General features: G+C 40.5%; 1 protein-coding gene across 1 annotated transcript in view; it reads right to left on the bottom strand.

The window, feature by feature from the left end:
- LOC122792770 (WD40 repeat-containing protein SMU1-like) overlaps positions 1-21,900 on the bottom strand; it is a 445,652-nt gene that overhangs the window by 288,640 nt on the left and 135,112 nt on the right. The window lies entirely within an intron of this gene.

The following is a 21,900-nucleotide window of genomic DNA, read 5'->3' as shown; positions in this document are numbered from 1 at the left end:
GTCAGAGGCAGAGTGGTCTCTAGGGACTGAGTGTGCTGACACCAAAGGTTCTTTAAGTACCACTGAAGTTCTCATGTGAAGCCTGGTGAGAGGGATGAGAAGGATGCAAGATGCCATGTATCCCAGGGCTTGCAGGAACTTCTTCGCAGTGAGGTGGCTTCTGGAAGCCAGCTTGGTGAAGTAGAGAGGCAGGAAGCTCTGCTTTTCTAGGGATAGGAAGGTCATTTGGGTTGCTGTATCTAGCACAGCTCCCAGGAAAACAATTTTTCTGGAGGGGTTTTGTCTTGATTTTTTCACGTTGATGGTGAACCCTATGAAAGTTAGGAGTAATTTGACAAAGAGAAGGTCCTGGAGCAACTTTTCTTTGCACTCTGCCTGAATGAGGCAGTCATCCAGATAAGGGTAAATCTATACATTTCTCTGTCTGCAGAATGCAATCGCTGGGGCCAGGCATTTGGTGAATATTCTGGGAGCAGCAGATAAGCCAAAGGGCAGTGCAGAGAACTGAAAGTGTTGATAGCCTGCTCTGAAGCACAGGAATTTTCTGCACGATTCCCTGAAGTTGAGGTAGGCATTTTTTAGGTCTAGTGTCACAAGCCAGGCATTTTGTGAGAGCATAGGCAGGAGCTGCTGCAAGCTTAGCATTTTGAATCTGGGGACCACCAAGGAGGTGTTCAGTTTGGATAGATCCAGGATGGGGTGCCAAGTGTCCTCTTTTCTTGGAACAAGGAATAGTCTGGAGTTAGTTCCCTCTTCTAGGAACAAGGAATAGTCTGGAGTAAAAACTTTTCCTGTTTGATCTGGTGGGACAGGTTCTACTGCCCCCTGGGATATTAGGGTTTGGACCAGTTTCAAATGTCTCTGGCCATTGGTTTGGGGAGAGGTCGGGTACCCTCTTGAAACAGGGAGTTTTCTGAAAGGGAATCTGTATCCCTGAGAAATGATTTTTAAGACCCATTGGTCCTTGGTTATAGAGACCCAATTGTCCTTGAAGAGGGCGAGCCTTCCTCCTAGTTTTTGATGACTGAAAGGAGGGCAGAGGGGGGAGGGAGAGTCATTGTGAGTGCTGGGCATAAAAGCTTGGCTTACAACTCCCAGCGTTAGAGACGGAAGTGGTCCATTGTTTGCTTCTTTACTGGCCCTGGGATAGCGGCCTGGATGGCCTGTCCCTGCGGGGCTTACCTTGGCCCTGCTGCTAGGTGCAGAGAGGCCCAGTGCTTAGTGAAATGTTCCTACTGAATCTGGGAGGTTGAACTTGAAAGAAATTTTTTACTGTTTGCATAGATTTTGCTTCATCTTCCATCTTTTTAAGCACCTCTTCTGCTTTTTAACCAAACAGGCATTCCTTATCTAGGGGTGCATCGATAAGTTTAGACTTGACATGATCAGGGAGAGGTTGTTCCTTCAAGCCATGCATATCTTCTAATAACAGATCCTGTCCACTGTTGCCCTGCTAGAGGCTTCTAGGGTGTCATAGCCACATTGTAATGAGTGTCTGGCCACTTAACAAGCAGAGTGTAGTAATTCTGCCTTCTCTTTTGAGTTGGCACCGTCAGGTAGCAATCCTCTGTTTTAATTGTTCCAAAGTGTATTGTTGATATTTTAACATATGGAAATGATAACAGAGTACTCTGATAGCCAAGGTTGCAGAGGTGTATACTTTCTTACTCCATCTGTCCAGAGCTCTGAAGTCTTTGTCAGAAGGAAGAGAATTCTTGGCAGAACTAGTCTTAGCTCCTTTGGGTCCCTGTATAATGACTTCAGGGTCTGCAGCAGGATTCCTGTACAGGTATTTGTGAGAATTCTGTACTCTTGTAGTACCAGTCAGGTTAAGTTGGGCATCAGGGGGTAAAAGCTGGATTCATGGAATACATCATCCACCACTTCCAAAACAGGTGGGATGGCCAGGGGTCTGTGCTGGGGCAGGTCTAGAAACTCTCTAAGTCGTTTCTTTGACTGTGGGAAGTCTTGCGATTCCCACTGAAAATGTTCCCTGAGGGAGTGAAGGGTTTCCCCAAAGGTGAGGTCCTCTGGAGGGGAGGCAGGAAAGATGGATTCCTCTGCATCTGAATTCTCAAACAGTTAAGGGATGTTGTTCCTCTTCAAAAGCAGAATAATCAGATTCCTCAGACTCTTGGTCTGTCATAATTTCTGGAAAAGGATGTCCTTTCCTTTTTGGAGTGGTGGCCGGAGTACCTCAGATAAGGGAGATGAGGTCCTCTGCCATTTTAAGCATTTCAGCTTGTGGTGGGGGAGCAGTAGCAAGATGGTGGCTAGAAGCAGATTTCCTATGAGTGGCCTGGCTTCTAGGCCTTTGAAAATCCGTCGGTCTCTGAGAAGCGGTAGTCAGATGTGAAGAACCCTTTTTTTGTCTACAATCAGTAGTGCCTGCATCGCGGCTCCAGACCCAACTGAAGCAGAGACAGCCAAAGGCTCGGAAGACGAAGTGGATTTCTGCAGCATACCAGACTCCGAAAAGGTTTCGGCAGAGGCCTGCCTATAAAGCGCGTCGGGCATCAGGGGGCTGCGAAAGCACCTCACTGAATTCCAGAGAACTGACTACTTGCTTAGCGGTAGCGTCGGAAGGCTTAGCCTTGTGTGGCCTGTCTCTATATTTAGCTCTACATTTTTTCGGAATGCCAGACTGTTGGCTGATGGACGCCATATCGGAATTCGAAGACAGAACATGAAAATAATTGTCTACAAAAAGAGCTCTAAGGCGAATGGTTCTCGCATTAAAGAGGGCACAAAATCAGCAACGAGAGACGTCGTGGTCTGGGCCTAAACAAGTGATGCAGTAAGAATGAAAGTCTTGGTGTGGGATCCGCTTTCCATAGGTGAGACAATTGTTAACTTTTTCAGACATCGGTTAGAGCATGAAAAGAGTCCCCAACTGGGTACTTGGCTTTAGGCGTTTTCTGCTGAAATTCAACTTCTGGTAGCAATCAACCGGCACTCGTGCGAACTGCTTCTGCTATGGGATCCATGGCAAGAAAGAATGATGTAATGACGACGGCTGCCTTGCTTTATAGCACTGATGACCTGACGTCTGACTACAGGTGATAGCAGCCGGCACACAAACACACTTGACTCTGGTATTCGGGCCAACCAAGGGCTACCACAGCAGGGATAACCCACAGGTGATAACTCAAACAGTGAAACACGAAGAACATCCACATTTGTTGAGGCCAAAAGGGAGCACACCCAGGATCACTGTGGTCCTTTTCACCAATGCTTTCTGAAGAAATTTCGGTAGGAGAGGAGGAGGGGGAAAGTGTACAGGAGATCAAGAGGCCAACTGTGGATCAGATCATCCCTTGGTGGACAAGGGAAAAGTACACGCTGCCCTTGGTGTTCTAGAGGGAGGCAAAAGATCACAGAAATGTTGGCCTCAACAGCTGAAAATCCGATCTGCCACTGTTGATTGAAGGACCACTTGGAAGGGAAAAGGATACACCTGCACAGCCTGTACACTAGAAGACTGGTCTTTCCTGGAATGTGCACTGCTATCAGAAAGCAGTGAAAAGACATCACCCATTGCCACACACTCACAGCCTATTGACACAAGCGTTAATATAGTGCTCCTCCCCATTTTTTGATTTAGCAAAACAAAAGAGCAACTAGAACCACATGCAGGGATAAACAGTAGTTAATTCAAAAAATTCAAAGTCCACAACTTACTTGAAGAGTTGCTTTTTTTAAAAGTAATAGTTTAATTCAAGAGTTTAAAATCCAAAATATAGTTAGAAATACAGCTTATATAAATCAAGGTGTAGTCACATGATCTATTCGCATGTTAAAATTGTAGTCACATACGATAAAAATTAAGTAAAATACACGTAAAACTGTATGTATAAAAATGTTAACGACAATAAATAACAGTAAGAAATGTAATAAATAATGAAGGTACTTGTAACATTTTTGATTTTTCAATTTTTTAAAGATATAGGGTACAGACAAATACAAAAGGTTCAGTGTATTTGAGTAAGTACTTCAAATAAGGCCTAATGGTAACTATGTCATTCAAGACTGGGCATATGTACCTTAAATCTAAAAATCCACTGCAGTTCTATACTCTGTGTGTAATTTTTTGTCAACCCTCTAAGCAGTGCAGGAATAACTTGCAAAATAGCAAATTTAAAAGTATGAATTAGATCTGTATTAAGAATATGTTTATACAAGGCATTTGTATGAACACTCCTGATGTCGAACATGTGTTGACCTATTCTCTCTTAATTTTCTATTTGTCTTGCCTATGTAGTAGGGTTCACACTTGGAGCAGTTGGGTCTATATTGCATTGGCTAACGGTTAGAAAAGCGAACGCTAATTCGACCATTTTTAAGCGAAAACTTAAAATCTCGAACACCCGGAACAGCGATTTTTTTTCACAGGGGGGGGGGTCACTGGGCCAGTTTCTGGAGTTCTCCATTTCCTCCACTGTGGTGCTATTTCGGAGTTGGTATATTTAAGTAGGGGTGTGTGGAAGGCACAGCCCCCCACATCAGGGGGTGTGGGGAGCAAAGCACACCCACATTAGATAATGTTTTAATTTAAATTTTTTTTTTTTTTTGGTGGACCAGCGATTTGTTTCCCTGTGAAAAAAAATCGCTATTCCGGGTGCTTGAGAGTTTAAGCTTTTGCTTAAAAATGGTCGAATTAGCGTTTGCTTTTCTAAACATTTGCTAATTCAATATATACCCGAGCAGTTTGCTATGTATATTAAATGTTGTGTATAGCAGTTACCAAATGCTCTTAATTCAAAAGCTGCATCTTTGACTGGATGTCTAACAAACTTGTCAGTATTACTGCACCTGCAAAAAGTGCAATCAATTACATCTGTACATTCAATGCTTATTAGCGTAAAAGTAAGATGTATTTTTGGTTGTTCTTTATAACAAAGAATGTTCTTTAAGTTACTAGCTCTTCTGTAACTAAAGCTTGGTGAATCTGATATGATATTCCTTAGTTCAGGTATCTCAATTAGTATAAACCAGTACTTTTTAACAGTGTTCTTTATAACTGATGTATTTCTGCAATGTGTAAGAATGTATGTTAGTTTGATATGATTATGACTGGTGGCCGATCGTATGTCTCTGTTGGTGGTTAGCAGAGGTGTGTACTCTGTGGATCTCTTGTTTAATTGTTTTAACTTGTTGACTATAACCTCTCTGTATGAATTCTGAAGCAGTCCTTTCAAGTTGCTTTAGTGAATCATTTGTATTTAATTTAGCTATTCTAACAAGTTGACTTTTTAACAATGTTTGGATAGATATGTGATGGGTGTAAGCTGGTTCTATGCAGATATGTATTTTTCCTGGATTGCTTTCTGTATATAGTAGTATCTATTTGACCCATTTGAAGTTTGTTTAGGGTTAGGTCATGGAAATTAATTGTATGAAAGGATACTTCACATTTAAACGTTACGAAATCAGTGGTTGTAGAGATGTTTGACTCAGAATTCCTGAATTCTTTTAGTGTACCTTCCCATAATAAGAAAAGGTCATCCACAAACCTTTTATAACATTTCACATTTCTGAGATAGGGATTATTTTCACTGACTATATGTTGTTTCTCCCACTGGTACATTACAATGCTGGCATAGGTGTTTGCGACTGGGGTACCCATCGTCACACCTCCTGCTTGTTTGTAAAACTTCTTTTGATATAAAAAGATGTTATTGGTAAATATAATGTCCAAAAATTCACAAATAACAATGTGACACTGTGTACGATTAGAGAATTCAAGTAAATGCTGTTTAACAAATCAAATTCCTATCTCATTGGGGATAACTGCAAACAAGGAGTCTACATCCAATGTAACAAGAAAACAGTCTTTTGATGGGTGTAACATAAGCTATTCTGACAGATGAGAAATGAAATCAGTTGTCCTTGATAATGGTACCTGGTGCATGTAAAGATTTCTTAAATTAGTTATCAAGGTAGCTCGATAAAGGCTCTGTCGCCCATCCTCTTGCTGGCACTATTGGTCTAAGCGAGAGAGATACAAGGGATTTATGGACTTAAGGTATGCCATATATTACATGTACAACAGGACTATCAGTTCTACAGTACTTGTATAATTCTTCTCCAATGAGGTTGTCCTTGAGGATATTTTGTAGTCTTAAGGACATCTGCTTAATTATCCGATTCACCAGCTGTTTACTTGCTCATACCTAGCATGGAGAGCATTTGATTGTTATAGTAGTTAAAGTTCATGATCACAGTACCAGCACCTTTGTCTGCTGGTTTTATGACTATGTCTGAATTTGTAGTAAGATTCTTGACTGCCTGTATTTCTGGTGCAGTCAAGTTAAAGTATTTACTGTGCTTGTCACTGTAAAAATGTTTATATAGTTCTTTTTCCACTGATTTTTCAAAGGCATTAAAACAAGCAGATTGTTAGGTGGTACAAAGGTAGTTAAACATTTTGGATACATTCAGTGGAGCATTGTTCTCTTTGAACAGAATCTTAAGGTTAAGAGAATGCACAAAATATTTACGTTCTAGCAACAGCTGAGCAATAAAAACTGGTAACCACTGAAGAAATGCTGATTTAAGCAATATCCATTTGAGTGGAGAGTACAAATGTTAATCCTTTAGAGAACACTGACAGTTCATCCATATTTAAAGTATAAGATGATAAATGTATTACCACTGATTTTGTTGTGTGTTGGAACTTAATTTGGCTCCTGGTTATGGGTCTGTTGCTGTTCCTCCTCTTGTCGTTAGTGTTCCTTTTCTGTCGAGGTTCCGACAAGGGGTGGGATCTGTCACAAGAACTGTAAAAATGCAAGGGATCCAGAGCAGCAACGCTGTTGAAAGCTACTAATGTTATTGGCCGTTGCATTTCCTGTTGCATGGCTTCAGTAGGCATATCCTCAGTAGTTAGAAGTTGTACATTGACCAGTTCTTGTTATGGTTAATTACGTTGGTTACTGGTTCTGTTGGTTGGCCAAGTAAAAATGTTTCCAAATTTAAAATCATTTGTGTCTGAAGTTGAAGTTGCCTTTTCTTTGTGTCTATTGACCTCTGTTCAAAAGCTGTAATGCTGCCTAATGTTTCTTGTAAAAGATGAGTGTGTTCACTTACTTCGATACTTGTAATGATTTCCTGGTAGATAACTTCTACTTCCTTGCTTAGTTGCTATTCAACTGGATTAAAGAAGGCAAGCATAAGCTCCATGTAATGAAAGGAGCAGCTAAGAGTCACTAACTGCTAGGGTCTCAGTAGATCAGGATATTATTCTCTATAAGAGGGCATTTTTAGTATGTGCAGCCCTCTTGGTACTATCTTTTTTGTAAATAAACTGAAAAACTTAAGCGCTGCCATTGTAAGCGTCTGAAGGCAAAAACAGTTTGTTCAAATTGATGCAACTTGTCTCAATATTGCTTAAGAACATGCACATTCTGATTAACAATGATTCCGCTACTATGCAGTCTGAAGTCCAGGTCTCCCGATAGGGGTTTTATAGAGACATTAATGATTTCAGTAACTGGATGTAATTTGCCTGGCTGGCATGTTGGTGGTTGAAGGTATCCCTTAAATGCTCATGTCCACTGCACCCACCGATAAAGAAACAGCAACAGTAAAACAACAGTATTAGTGCAGTGACAAGTCCATTACTAATAAGGGAAAACTAGCAAAACAAAAAAGTAACTGGAACCATGAGCAGGGATAAAATTCAAAGTCCACAACTTACTTGTAGAGTTGCTTTTTTAAAAGTAATAGTTGTTTATTCCAAGAGTTTAAAATCCAAAATATAGTTAGAAGTGCTTATTCCACAAGTTTAAAATCCACAGCGTACTTAAAAAGTTGCAAGTGCAGAAGAAACGTTCCACCCAGATAGGCTTCATCAGGCAAAGAAACTGAGCAACACATTGTGCTTAGCTTACATAATCAAGGTGTAGTCACATGATCTAGACATGTTAAAACTGTAGTCACAAGATAAAATAAGTAAAATATGCATAAAAGTCTATGTATAAAAATGTTAGTGACAATAACTAAGAAATGTAATAAATAATGAAGGTACTTGCAAAATTTTTAATTTTTCAATTTTTTAAATAAATAGGGTACAGACAAATACAAAAAGTTCAGTGCATTTGAGAATGTACGTACTTCAAATAAGGTTTAATGGTAACCATGTCATTCAAGATGAAGTATATGTGCCTTAAATGTAAAAATCCATTGCAGTTCTATAGTCTGTGTAATATGCTTTGCACTTGGAGTGGTTTGCTATGTATATTAAGTGTTGTGTGTTGCAATTACCAAATGCTCTTAGTTCAAAAGCTGCATCTTTGACTGGATGTCTAACAGACTTGTCAGTATTAATGTACTTGCAAAAAGTGTAACCATTACATCTGTATGTGCCTTGCTTATTACTGTAAAATATGTATTTTTTTGGTTAATCTTTATAACAAAGAATGTTCTTTAAGTTTCTAGCTCTTCTATAACTAAAACTCGGTGAATCTGATATGATATTCCTTAGCTCAGGTATCTCAGTACAGACCATTATCTTTTAATAGTGTTCTTTATGACTGGTGTATTTCTATCACGTGTAAGAGTGTATCTTAGTTTGATATGATTATGACTGGTGGACGATCGTACGTCTCTGTTGGTGGTTAGCAGAGGTGAGTATTCTGTGGATCGCTTGTTTATAATGCCTTGTTTAATTGTTTTAACTTGTTGACTATAACCTCTCTGTATGAATTCTGAAGCAGTCCTTTCAAGTTTTAATCAAATGGATTAAAGAAGGCAAGTATAAGCTCCCTGTAATGAAAGGAATAGCTAAGATTCACTAATTGCCAGCGTCTAAGTAGATCTGGATATCAAACAGATGCTATGTACAGAAAACCATCAAGGAAAAATATATATCTACACAGAACCAGCTTATACGCATCACATACCGATCCAAATATTATTAAAAATCAACTTGTTAGAATAGCTAAATTAAATACAAATGATTCACACTAATGAAACAGCAACTTGAAAGGACTGCTTCAGAATTCATAGAGAGAGGTTATAGTCAACAGGTTAAAACAATTACACAAGGCATTATAAACAAGAGCTCCACAGAATACTCACCTCTGCTAACCACCAACAGAGATGTACGATAGACTCCCAGTCATAATCATATCAAACTAAGATACACTCTTACACATGACAGAAATACACTAGACATAAAGAACACTATTAAAAAATACTGGTCTAGACATACCTGAGCTAAGGAATATCATACCAGATTCACCAAGTTTTAGTTATAGAAGAGCTAGTAACTTAAAGAACATTCTTTGTTGCAAAGAAAAACAAAAAAAATACATCTTACATTCACACTAAGTAAGGAACATACAGATGTAATGATTGCACTTTTTGCAAGTTCATTAATACTGACAAGTTTGTTAGACATCCAGTCAAAAATGCAGCTTTTGAACCAAGAGCATTTAGTAACTGCAACACACAACACTTAATATACATAGCAAACTGCTCCAAGTGCAAAGCATACTACATAGACAAGACAAATAGAAAATTAAGAGAGAACATGTCAGACATCAGGATGAATGTTCAAACAAATGCCTTATATAAATATATTCTTAATACAGATCTAACTCATACTTTTAAATTTGCTATTTTGCAAGTTATTCGTGCACTGCTTAGAGGGGGTGACAAAATTACACACAGAGGATAGAAGTGCAATGGATTTTTGGGTTTGAGGCACATATACCACCTGGCTTGAATGATATGGTTACCATTAAGCCTTATCTGAAGTACTTACATACTCAAATACACTGAACTTTTTGCATTTGTCTGTACCCTATATATGTTTAAAAAAAACTGAAGAATCAACATTTTTACAAGTACCTTCATTATTTATTACACTTCTTACGCTTATTGTCACTAACATTTTTATACATACAATTTTACGCATATTTTACTTATTTTTAACTTACCATGTGACTACAACTTTAACATGTGACTAGATCATGTGACTACACCTTGATTATATAAGCCAAGCACAATGTGTCACTCAGTTTCTTTGCCTGATGAAGCCTATCTTGCTGAAAGTGTCTTCTGCACTTGCAACTTTACAAGTACATTGTGGAGCTTAAACATGGAGAATAAGCACTTCTAACTATACTTTGGAGTTTAAGCTCTTGGAATAAACTACTATTACTTTTAAAAAAGCAACTCTTCAAGTAAGTTGTGGGCTTTGAATTTTCTGAATTAACTACTGTTTATCCCTGCTCATGGATCAAGTTACTTATCAGTAATCAACTTGTCACTGCACTAATACTGTTGTTTTACTTCTGCATTTTTTGATGTACCAAACTACTGACACACTGGACTGAAATCACATCTGTGAGGCAAGTGTCTTGAAAGGCAAGCAACACTAGGAGGGGCATGCTCATCTCCAAAATGTTAATGTGACGACTGGCCTCTTTAGGGGACCACGTGCCTTGGATCATCTTTCCCAAAAAATGCCCCCCACCCCAAGTGGGAAGCGTCCATGGTCACTGAGGTTAGTGGGAAGGTATTACAATGGGATGCCCTTGGGAGAGTATCACAGGTTCCAGCCACTACTGGATATCAGGCCTGCAAATCTTTGTGAGCGAAACATAAAAATTCATGGGGCAACATCCAACTGACCACTGAGCCAACATGATCCACTGGAGAACTTTCAGGATATATGGTGGGGGGAATCAAGATGATAGTCACCAATGAGCTTAGGATATGTAGAATCAATTTTGCTGGTGGCTTCAGGCATGAAAAACAGCTGCTGCTTGTTTGTAAACAGCAGAAATCCTGGTTTGTGGAAGCTTGGAGAGTTGCAGTTTTGTGCCCAAAAATGCCCCAGTAAATTCTAATGTATGTACAGGCTGAAGCTTGGACTTGACTGTATTCACTGTAATACCTAGTTTTAAGCAAAGTTGGAGCAAGGAGTACCTGGCTTGCAGAAGATTCCTGGAGGGGGCAGTTATGAGCCAGTCATCCAGACAAGGGAATGCTCTAAACCCCTGCAGCCCGAGATGAGCTGCAACTACTACCATGCACTTGGAGAATACCCTAAGGGGGCACTGTGGTGAGACCAAAAGACAAGTCTCTAACCTAGAAATAACTGGCTATCAGCATGAAATGAAGAAACCACCTAGTCAGTCTATCCATTTTTACATGGTAGTATGCGTTTTGTAGGTTGATCAAGCACATTCAGTCATTCTTAATAACGTGAGCAATGACTAACATAATCATCTGGAATTTTATTTGTTTCACAAATTTGTTCATGCAGCTTGGGTACAAAATTGGCCCATTCTTTTTTGGCACTAAAAAGATTCTTGGGTAAACTTCAGATCCTTGCTGGATTGGTGGAACCTCTTGGATTACTCAGTTTTTAGCAGCTTTTCTATTTCTAATGCTGCAGATTCCATTTCAGAGAGTGGAACATCGGGAAGTTTCTTTCAGTGAGGAGGGGGGTGTAAAAAGGAGATGGAGTAGCATCTGTTTTTTACCATCTGTGCCTAAACATCTTCAGTGATGGACATCCAGGCTGTAGGGTGCAGGGATAAGTGCCCCTGACTGCCTCCTCAAAGCAGCAGTCAGGCAAATGTTCAGGAGAACTGAGAAAACCTAATCAGTGTAGGCAATCACAAAAGCCCAGGATATGCAAGCCACAGAGGCGACGTCCACCGTTAAGAGTAACCCCCCCCCCCAACCTCATGAGGGTCCGTCTCCAGGACTGTCCGGTACAAATCCCTCGAGACTTGTGGAACCAGAGTTTCTTCCCCCTCTCCCTTTTGGTTTCTGGAAAAGGTCCTTTAGAAAACTGGATCCCTATGGAAGATAGGGCATTACCATCTTTCTCACACCTAGACATCAGTTTCTTAATTTCTGAACAGAAGAGTATCAATCCAGCATAGGGGAGCTGATTAAGGATGACAGTTTTCCACAAGATTGCACAGGCACATTCTTACAGTTATACCAGTGTTCGCAACTGTAGAGGCACCTTCTATGGTGTTGGAGATGAAGCGTATCAAGACATTAGAAAAGGACTGGAGAGTAGGCAACTGTGTGTAGACACGTTCTCTTCTCAGAAGACAGGAAACCCTAAAGAGATTTGGAGAGCTCTCTGGTCAAACCTCTCTGGAAGGAAGTAACATGTGCCAGATAATTCAACACCTTGACAGCAAAGGTCACTAATATGCAGGCTTGCATCCCAAATTTAACACCAGAAACTCCCTGTTAGGGGGATGGATAGTGGAACTCTCTTCAGCCAGTTCCATTTTTGGTGGCAGCCGCCACCACCACCACTGCCATGTAAACAATGGGTGGACCCTTGCTTCTATAAGAACGATCTTTAGGTGATACCAGGAATTTGTCAGGTTTGAATGGGACTGGTTCTGCTGTATCCAGTTTCTTCCATGCCCATTTAAAGTTTAAATCTATCATCTCCTTTCACGGGGGTGATCACTCAAGAAGGTGGGACAGCCCCAAAAGCCAGGAAAAATGTGACTCCTGTTGGGATGGTGCTTCTGGGGATCACCCCTAAAATTTTGCTGAATGAGATGTCCTCAAGGGAGATCTTGTGGATTCCTCCCCCTTATCAGAGTCAATATCTTCAGTTTTGAACTCTTGTAGGAAGATAATGTGCCTCCTTTTACACTTGCGCTTCCACGAAACTCCCCAGTGGAGTGTTCTGAGGAAGACTTGGAAGCTGACTGGGGAGGGGGCACAATTTGGACAGGCTCAAGTCTTTTGGAGACTGCCTGTCTCGATGGGATAGAGAGACGGGAAATCCTATGGAGGAAGGATAGATCTAAGCCCAAGTGGGAAGTCTGCTCCCCAGAACAAGAAAACGCGCTCTCAAAAGCCTCAAAGTCAGAGCCCGAGACAGAACCAGAGACCCTTCCAATAGGACCCATGTATCCCAAGAAAGACTTGTCTCAAGGTCAGATTCAGCTCACAAGCAGATGTTAGAAGTGAGCTGTCCAGTGCCAAAGCCCCAAAGGAAAAGACTGGCTCCAAGTGTCTCTTGAGTCAAGCCTACTATCCCCCCAAGGCCTCCTTGGCTCCAAGATCAGTCAGGATCCATACCACTCTGAACCAAATGGATAAGAGATACTGCCAGAGTCAAAGAAGCCCAAGTCTTCGGATCTGACAAGGACAAACCCCAGGGCACACTATGCTCAGATAGCCCAGAATATGCAGGATGGGTCTGAGAAGGAATGAACTTGGTTAGGGGAAGAAACCATTCCACTGAACTTGACAAAGTTGGAGCCGGAAGAACCCCCAGATGGATCTGGGTCCTGAGGGAATTCCTCATCATCCTATCCACATCAGCTTCAGAAACACTCCTGGAGGACTGAAGTGAGTGGAGAAAGGAAGCAATGGGAGAAGGGCTGAAGATTAGATGGAGAGATCTCTCCTGAAGAATGGGGGAATCTCCAATTTCAGATAGAGAGAGAAAAAAAAAAGCGTGGCTTCTGTAAGGGAGGTGTACCAGATTCGATAAGAACAGGCTCCGATATAAAAGTCAGACCCAAATGTTTTGACATTCTTGATATCAGAGCCCAAGGGGAGTGATCAGAAAATCACTTTTTTGGTTCCTTGGATTTTTCTTTCATTTTTCTTGGCATTCTCCTGATTTTCTCCAGCCTTTAAAAAGACAAGTCAGTTTCTAAATCAATGGAGAAGCAGAAGAGAAGTGGGCAGGGGGAACTTCTGCAGAGACAGGGAGGCGTTTCTTAATAGGTTCATAGGTAGGTACTAGGTTATCTGCCCGAGGGCATTTATAAGCCTATACATTTTCTGCACATTCTGAAATCAACATCATTTTCTGTTTAAGCAATCCCATTACGTGTTGTTGGTACTTAAGCATATGAAATTGACAGTTTAAGGCCCTAATTGCCAAGGTTGCAGATGTATAAACCTTTTATCCCCATCTGTCCAGCGCCCTTGAATCTCTGTCGGAGGGGGTAGGATTTTTTGCAGTTGAGGCCTTAACTCCCTTTGGACTCTGTGAAATAGTTTCAGGATCAGCAGCAGGGTTTCTAAATAAAAATTTATGAGAGTCAGGGACCCTGTAATACCTATCAGGCTTACTGGGTGCTGGAGGTAAAGAGTCAGGGGTCAGGCTTGACTCTGAAAAAAAATCATCCACAATGTCTAACACAGGGGGAATGGCTAAAGGCTTGTGCTGAGGGAGGAGGAGGAAATCCCTGAGCCTCTTTTTTGATTCTGAGAAGTCTTGACTCTCCCAGTGAAAATGCTCACTCAAAGTATGCAAGGTTTCTCCAAATGAATAATCCTCAGGAGGAGATGCAGATGGAATAGACTCCTCAGCATCAGAATCCTCATAGGGAGGTAAAGATAATTCCTGATCAAAAGAGGAATTAGAAGAAATAGAAACCTGATCTGAAAATTCATAGTCAGTGTCTTGCCTAGGCCTCTTATCTGGAGGGGGATGGGTACCCCGATCAAGGTAATAAGGTCTTCAGCCATTTTGATCATCTGTTTTTTAGGCATAGAGGCCTGTGCACGTGGCTCAGGTGTCATTTTTTTTTAGTTTTTGAAGGTGTCTTTGCCTTTGGTTTTGCAGCTTTCGTCGGTTTTATATAAAAATGTTGAGGTCTGAATACACCCTCAGAAGCTGGTTCCTGCTCAGCGGCTCCGGACCCATCCGAGGGAGATACATCTGTCGGTCTAATGGCTTGAGTATCTTGCGGCATGCCGGACTCCACATGGGTGTCGGTAGAGGCCTGCGACTCGAAGGTAGCGGGTATCAGGGGCTGCGAAAGCGCCTCACTGAGTACCGGCGAACCAGCGACTGGCTTAGGAGAAGCTTCGTCGTCGGTTTTGGATCTCTACTCCCTTTCTCTGTCCTTTTCTTTGCGTTTTTTTATGTACTCCGGTAGTCGGATGGCTATCGGACGACATCTCTGGGTAGTTAAATCTGTTTCCAAAATACTTAGATGCAAAAATGTACCGACGCTTAATAGTGCGTTGGTTAAATCTCGCACAAAACCGACAGCCATGCACGTTGTGATCAGGGTCTAGGTAAGGAATACAGTATAAATTGAAATCCTTATGAGGTATTTGCTTCCCACAAGTAATACAATTATTAACTTTTTCTGACATCGGTAAAAAGCAAGAAAAAAGTTTCCCCAACGGGGTACTTAGCTTTACTGAAGACTTCGGTTCTGAAACTCAAATGCGAATATTTCAGTAGTCGGCCGACCGGCACTTGCGAAATGCTTTTGCTTTGGGCACCGCGCGGTAAGAAAGACTAAAGAAAATGGTGTCGGCTGCATGTTTTATACCCTTGACGACCTGAAGTCATGGAAGAGGAGACAGCAACCGACACAGGACCCAAGACTTTGGAATTCAGGCCGACTGAGGACAACCTGCCAGCAGATTACCCAAATGTAATCACTGCAACAGTGAAACACGAAGAACATCTCTTACTACTGCTTCTGTATTAAGGGGGCTGCCACTTATGTGGTAATTCGTGGGTGTTTTATTTTTCCCAAATAGGACGACTATGCATTTTTTGGCATTTAGCTTGAGGCCATGACTTTGACACCAGGTGTCCGTCTCAGTAAGGCCCTTTTGGAGGATGTCCGTGTCAGCCGGAGAGTCAGTTATGGCTCCCAGTTTGCAGTCATCGGTAAACTTGGTTAGCCATAGTCCTCCTGTGTTTGCCTGTACTTCTGAGAAATATATTCTGAACAGAAGGGGTCCCAGGACTGAGCCTTGCGGGACACCACTTGTGACTGGTTTAGAGTCGGACCTGGAGCCCGCTATTCTTACCGTGTGAGTTCTGTCTGTAAGCAAGTTGGCAACCCATCTCGTGACGTAGGGGTTTATGTTCAGACTGGTGAGTTTTTCTGTAATACCAGAGTGGGGAATGGTGCCCAATTTATTCCTCCTCTCAACTAGGGCCCTATGCCCAAAGGCCTCACTGATGCTGCACTGTTTGACCAAGAAGGCAACTCCCAAACAGTAAATGCATTTGGCACGCATGTCCAAATGGAGTATTTTATGGCCACAAGCCACACATTTTTTTAAAACCTGAAGGTCTGTTACACACCACAAAAAATTTATAGCAAGTCCTATATCCTAAACAAGATACAAGTAAATGTAACTGTGTGTGTGTATATATATATATATATATATATATATATATATATATATATATATATATATATAGATTCACTTTGAATCATCGAATGTTCAAAACATCGACGTTCTGATTATCGACACCAGAACATCGATGTTCAGAACATCAAAGGTTCAAAATGAACCATAAAAACAACAAAAAAATCACAAACACTTATGCATGGGGGGCTTTGCCCCCCCGCACCCCCCACCCACCCCTACTTTAATATTCCAACTCCGAGATCGCACTACAGTGGGGTAAGGCAAATCTCCCATTTACTGCTATATGCGGAAGCACTAAACGGGAGATTTCCCGTACCCTACCTGCAATGCCAACACTCAGATGGCACACACACACACATAACATGCAGGGCACCTTGCTGCCCTGCATACACACCCAACATTCCACAATCTCACTTACCTGGCACTTCCACTTTAAACCTTCGATGTTCTGAACGTCGATGTTCTGAACATTCGATTATTTAAAGTGATCTCATATATATATATATATATATATATATATATATATATATATATTTATTTTATTTTACATTTGTTAACCGGGAAATTCCGACTGGACGAGGTCCATTTTCAGCGGAGGCCCGGGGAGAAAAGCTCCAACATCAAGTTATACAAATACAGTACATCCAGCATAATACACAAAACAGGTTACATAATGTATGTTGAGCATAGTAATATAACAAGAATTAATAAAAACACTCCAGGTAAAAGAAGATATAGAACATGGGTAAAAAGACAATATCAGTCATATATTGGTAAGAAAAGAATATATATATATATATATATATATATATATATATATATATATATATATATATATATATATATATATATATATATATATATATATATATATATATATATATATATATATATATATATATATATATATATATATATAGACATATATATATATATATATATATATATATAGACATATATATATATATATATAGACATATATATATATATATATATATATACACACACACACACACAAAATCTCCAGTGACAATCCCAGTAAAAAATGAAACACCTTAACTAGAAAAAACTATGCAACTAAACCAACACACTAAAAGCCAAATTATTACTTATTCCCAACAAGTACAACTATAAGAAAGGTGTTAATGGGCAAACGTAGGAAGGGGAAACAAGGAGCTTTCTTATTGACAAGTACACCTTATATAAACTTTTTTAAAGGTGGGGAAGGTCTGAAGAACTGGAGACAAGATTCAGAGAGAAAGAAAGTGACAAATCACAGCAAAAATTTGCAATCATCTACCCAATGAGCCTCAACAAAGGAGGCCACATCTGTAGCAATCAAGCAGCAAACGAGAGCTGAGGCATCTCTCTCCTTACAGGGGATTATGGGTAAGGGGAGGAACCTGGGCACTGGATCTAACTTCTGAGACTGGACGAAGTCGTATCAGAGTCAGATCACGTAACCCATCCATTGAGGAATGGACAGAAGAGCCAACATTAGATCTATAGTATAAACTTAGATGTCTGTACTGGACTGCAAAAACAGCTAAACTCTATGCAAAGCTTTTAGCCTGCCATCCTTCCCTGTAACTTTTCTTATCAATGAACTGTACAAATGGAAGCACAACAGGACCGACTCCTTGATGTTTCAGATCAATATCCATTATACTTGTGGCCCTCCCAACTCCCCATTCCTCAACTGTCATTCCTTTATTTACAACTGATGTCATGCCTCTTCTGTCAGCTCACTTCTGTCGAGCATCTCTCTCTGCAAACTGTCACTTTTGGATCGCTCAGCTGACCCACCACCTATCTTGGATTGCTCAACTGAGCCACCAACACACCACTGTTTAAATCATCACAACTGTAAAGTACCTGTAAAAATGAAACCAAACTATATTTTGCTCCCTCAGCTAGTACAATAGGCTACCCACCTCAACCAGCTGCTCAAATGATCAAATTACATCACTGTCATGTTAACAGCATCATGCAATATAAAAAAAAAATACAAAATAAGAAATGAAATGGTGCAAGCCAAACAAATGAATACAAGCTCAATCTTAAAAATGCTGCAATCAGAATGTATTGCTAGCCACAGACTCAGCACCCATAAACTGTGTACATAGGGAAGAAATCACAAATTCTTGACGAAAGCTGTATGAGGTTTAAAATCAAAATGTCCTAAAAGGAGAGCAGTACAGCTGAGTGCACCTAAAGTTGGGAAACGTAAACTTAATTCAGGGAAGGAATGCTGTCCTTAAGGCTAGAAGGGATGGCAAGATAATTCTTTTGGTGGCCACAGCATACAAGTTACAAAATAAAACAAAACAAAAAAAAGAACAAAATAACTAACAGGAAATAAGCAAAGCACATGGCAGCAATAACAAGAGGTCCCCCACCTTCAACCACAAAAGCTGGAACCATTAGCTTCAATTACACAGAAGCAGAGGAAAAATGCTTAATGCAGGAGTTTAGACAGACCACATGGACAATACCAATTATGAAACTAGTATTAAACCTAATCCATACCAGTGAGAAATGAAATGGTGATGCAGAAGTCAAGAAAATGGCCAGTGATTACATCAAAAAGCATGCTCTGAACTTTGAAGTTTGCATATATCGAGGATTAAAGAAAAGTAAGCATGTAGTACACAGTAAGAACCTACACCACGGCCAATAAATATGGTAGGAAGACAAAACTGTCTCGCTTGAAGAGAAAAGTAAAGTTAAAAAAAAAAGTGGCAGCTTGTAAGAAGATGCATGAAGACAAGAGACTTGGTCTATGAATAAGCAAAAAATGCAATCAGGGTTGCAGGGAAAGGAGATAAAATGTTTAAATACAGTGGAGAGTAGAGAACATAACTAGAAACAGAGGTGCTAGAAACAAATAAGAAAGGGTATGAAGTCCTACTTCCACCTCCGTGAAGCTGAGAAAAATATTAGGCAGTGTTGACCAGACTCTTGGAAGCTGAGAGACCACCAAAACTAAGGTTTCCTACAGCCAGTGGCATACCAGATGATCACTACACAAAATTCTGCAGCTAGATCACATGCCGGAGAGATGAAACTAACCAACAGAGGAGGTAAACTTGTAATTCAGCAAGATTTCTGACAGAGTGCTACACAGCAGGTTGACAAAAATAGTTAAGGGATATGGGATAGACCCTAAACTAAAAGTGAAGAGAAAAATGGCTATCACAGAGAAAATAAACTTCAAATATTAGGAGAAAGCTGCCTAGTGAGATGTCAGTAACATGTAGAGTGTCACAAGTAAAGATAATAGGGACAGTCCTATTTAACAAATTTTCGTCCAGTGTAGTAAGTTAAGCAGAAGACATGATAAATATGTAGCAATGGCAGAATGAAAATGTAATGGAGGAGGCAGGAACCATTCAACAAAATCTGGCAGGCTCACATTCACTGTAGGCAGAAAAAAAAAAAAAGAAATATAATGCAATGGACTATGGTAATGCATTTCAAGGAGGAGAAGCCTGTCTATGAACAAATTAGGGGCAAAAAAATCTGAAAATAAAACCAATAAGGAAGGAAATATCACCACTAAACTTCATAATTTGTCAAAGAATTACAAACAGCTGATAGAAGCTGAAAAATATGCATTAAGGTACATGCCACAGGAAGCAAATGTCAGTCTTCAACTGCACAAAATAAAGACACAAGAAGTACTATGTACAGATTTGGATACATTAAAAAAGAAGGAAAAGTCACAGAGATGGTCAAAGGGATGGAGGAATATTAAGAAATATCTGTTTAGCAGCTTTTAAAGTTGACGGCTAATTACAGGTGCACTTCACTTCTAGCTTCTGTTCCTGCGGCAGTGAGGTGTTACTGCTTTTAAAGCTATCAGAAATTTTGCACTGCATATTTCTTTTTAACTGTTTCTGCATCACGGCAGCTAAAAACTACAGTTGTGTACACTTACCATAAATGTAGATGTTCGAGTGTATTCACTGTTGCAGTCATTACATTTGGGTAATCTGCTGGCAGGTTGCCCTCAGTCGGCCTGAATAACAAAGTCTTGGGTCCTGCATCGGTTGCTGTCTCCTCTTCCATGGCGTCAAGTCGGCAGGGGTATAAAACATGCAGCCGATGCCATTTTAATCAGTTTTTCTTTCCCCAGATGTCAGGTGCCCCCCAAATGGGGAGCAAAAATATATAAATATATAATATATATATATATATATATATATATATATATATATATATATATATATATATACACACATATACATACACACATGTAATTTAGAACACAAAAAGTTTACCTCCAACTAAAAGCAAATACACCAAAAAGGCTTTTGAGCATAGTGAAGAAAAGAAGAGGTATAATAGAAAGGGGGTTGGCGGGTGGGTAACCAGGACTGCAACAGTGAATACACACGAACACCTACATTTATGGTAAGTGTACACAACTGTACTACGTTCTTCGTGTTTCACTGTTGCAGTCATTACATTTAAGTAGAATCCCAAAGCTATGGATGGGAGGATGGAATTATACAGCATTAGGAGTGGCTATAAGGCCCTGCAGTACAGCAGTGGCAAAGCCTGCCCTGGATTTAGAAAAGAGAGGTAAATGGTAATGTTTTGTGAACGTATGAACTGAGCTCTAAGTAGCAGCTTCTAAAATGTCTCTGGGAGGAACCCCTCTGAGAAAAGCTTCAGAAGTAGATGCAGCCCTGGTGGAATGGGATCTGATCCCCTTGGGGACAGGTTTACCATGGTGCATGTAGCAGAAACAAGTACAATGGTTTATCCATTTTGAAACAGTCTGCTTTGAGACAGCCTTCCCCTCTGCCCCTGCAGCAAATGCCACCAGTAGTTGCTCAGACGTTCTTAGAGATTTTGTCCTGTTTAAGTAGAATCTTAGTTGTCTGTGTACATCCAATGAATGCAGAATCCTCCCCCCCCCCCGTTCTGCGGATTTGGGAAAAGTTAGTAGATGAATGGTCTGCTTAAGAGCCACACTGGATACCACCTTAGGCATAAAACAAGGATTAGTCCTGAGGGCCACCCTGTCTGGATAAAAGATAATGAAAGGCTCCACTGCCATGAGAGCCTGTAGTTCTGAAATCCTTCTAGCTGAAGTGACTGCTAAAAGAAAGGCTGTCTTCCAAGACAGAAATTTTATGTCTGCAGTAGCAGCTGGTTCAAAAGGAGGTAGGGTGAGTTTTTCCAGCACAAAATTGAGGTCTCATGCAGGAGTTGGAGCTCTCCTGGGAGGTCTCAAACTTTTGGCCCCTCTGAGGTACTGCTTTAGCAGGGGATGAGAAAAGAGAGGAGGGCTCTGTGTTGTAATGAGCCAAGATGGCAGAGGCATGTATTTTTATAGAAGAAAAAGAGAGGCCCTTGTGAAGCATCTCAATTAAATATTGCAGAATCTGAGGAATATTGGGCATTGCAGTGTTTATTCCTTGTGCTTGGTTCCAGGCACAGAATCTCTTCTATTTATCAGCATAAGATTTTCTAGTACTAGGCCTTCTAGCCTCCAAAATGACATCCATCACAGGTTTACTGAGGGATGTGACTGGTGAAATTAGTTGATTAGCCATGCTGCAAGATTCAGAGTTTGGAGCGGAGTGTGCAGAATTTGATAGTTCTGCTGAGACAATAGATGAGGAGTCTGAGGCAAGTACCACGGAGGAAGGTGTGACATTCCTTAGAAGTGGGTACCAGTGTTGGCAAGGCCAGTTTGGAGCGATCAGAATCATTTTTGGTTTTTCCTGTCTGACTTTTAGT

This window comes from Protopterus annectens, chromosome 2.part0 (genome assembly GCF_019279795.1).
Source record: "Protopterus annectens isolate FY-2018-M chromosome 2.part0, PAN1.0, whole genome shotgun sequence".
NCBI classification, from domain to species: Eukaryota; Metazoa; Chordata; order Ceratodontiformes; family Protopteridae; genus Protopterus; species Protopterus annectens.
This window is presented reverse-complemented; position numbering and strand designations above follow the sequence as displayed.